Source organism: Pieris brassicae, chromosome 10 (assembly GCF_905147105.1).
Source record: "Pieris brassicae chromosome 10, ilPieBrab1.1, whole genome shotgun sequence".
Lineage (NCBI taxonomy): Eukaryota > Metazoa > Arthropoda > Insecta > Lepidoptera > Pieridae > Pieris > Pieris brassicae.
In genome coordinates, this window is record NC_059674.1 from 1,572,757 (window position 1) to 1,574,635 (window position 1,879).

The 1,879-nt window shown below is 31.4% G+C and overlaps 1 long non-coding RNA gene across 1 annotated transcript; it reads right to left on the reverse strand.

Moving 5' to 3' along the window:
- Positions 1–263: 263 nt before the first annotated feature.
- Positions 264–1,143, reverse strand: LOC123715669. Its single transcript, XR_006754454.1, has 3 exons — positions 1,042–1,143; positions 581–813; positions 264–387 (listed from the first exon to the last, which is right to left on the reverse strand). It is a non-coding gene; the product is annotated as an uncharacterized LOC123715669 (long non-coding RNA).
- Positions 1,144–1,879: the final 736 nt, after the last annotated feature.

Consider the following 1,879-nt stretch of genomic DNA (forward strand, 5'->3'; position numbering starts at 1 on the left):
AGAAGACCACAAATAAAGTATAAACACAAAATAGCGGAAGCGTAGGTAAAACGGAGCGCCAGCGAAAGCACACGCGTGACCTGGCGTCGGCGGTTGAGTCTTCTTTAAAGGCGCGGGAGCATGTGTAATGGTGCCCTCCTCCCTCTACACTTGCAGATGGTAAAAGAGAAAGAGTGGTGTTTAAGGAATTGGTGCGGTAAGGACAGAAAATGTGCACAGAGAGGACTATAGGTAACTGGATCACAAAGCCAAAACAGATAACATTGTTAAACAAAATCCTAGTTTGTTTTTTTTAACTGTTTTGTTTCATTATCTAAATAACTATATGTCTTGTGTATTTTGCACTTCTCGCGCTCGCCTTATCAATTTTTTTCTCACAGTAGTTGCCTGGAAGAGATCGCTCGTAAGTGACAAGGCCGCCAATTGCCGTCCTTTTTATTTCATTATGCCAATTGTATTATATTTCTGCACGTGCAACGAGATGTTAATAAACAATTAAAATATACGAAACAGCAAACATTAGTCAATTAAGTACATAATGGATACTGAAAAATAATAAGATATATAATTATTGACACACCTTCATAAGGATTCTGCGTTATAGGTAAATACTGCAAAAATAGCCGCCTCCTGGAGTATTTATTATAATTAAATTTTGCTCATCATATTCATGAATTGTATTATTCTACTCTGCTTTTTCTTGATTAAATAAACAAATGCAATATGTATAATATTATGTCTTCAAGCAATGTTCAATAGGATATAAACATATATTCATATTGTCTCTCAAGTCAGCGAGTTTGTCAGGTTAAGCTGTAAAGAAAATATAATTATTTAGTTTAACCATTCTTTATATTATTTTAATTATTTAACGTATAAACTAATTTTCTACAATTTGAAGGAATTCATTTTTATTATAGTACTTATGATTTTCGAGTTATAAGATGACTTGTAAAATCTTTTGCAAATGGATAGGAATATCAGACAACCATCCATATAGATATTTATTTTTTTAAAAACAAATTTGTGAACAATACTTACCGCATCGTATATATTAGTTAAACAATTTGTGAAACCATATTTTTAAAACGACATTTTGTAAACACCAAGATATTGAATGCTCCTATTAAAATTTGACGGAAACGTTTAAAAATAATAAGTGTCAACTGTCAAAGCACCAGAAAACTTTACGTTTTAAATATATCGAATGAATAGTTTTAAATTGAATAAATATATAAAAATACATAATAGCTTATTGTAATCGATGAATTATTTAAAATAATTTTATATTTTATAAAAACATCTGTCGAAGCAAGTTTGACAGTTAAGTTTCAAAACTTACATAGAAACCATAAACAAAATTATCGTTCTTTTTTATCTGTTCTTTTCGTTAAGTTCATGGTAGGCCACCAGAGCAACTGAAAACCGTAAGTGACATGCAATCTTGTATTTGTGTGTGGTGCACTGTGTTTGTGTGCGCAATTGGTGGTCAAAAGGTGAAGGAAATATGATGCTGTCCTAAAATAATTAAGGAAACACATATATGCATCTGATGCCAAGAGTGTAAAAAATATTTCATCTGTACGATGCCTTATTAAGAAAGCTAGCGGTTTTGGTATTTACTTGATTATATAATTTATTTATATATTATATATTGTGCTATCTTTATAAAGAAGTTATGTTATTCGAACGTCGCAACAAAAATTTATTTATGGCTGGGATTCTCTAAGATTTCTGTATAAATTTCGTGTTTGTCTAATATACCAGTAAACGGAAAGTATATTTGTGCATGGCTGGTGATCGAACCTACAACTACAGGGATAAGAGTCACACGCTGAAGCCACTAGGTCAACACTACTATAAATAGTAACGTATTTAC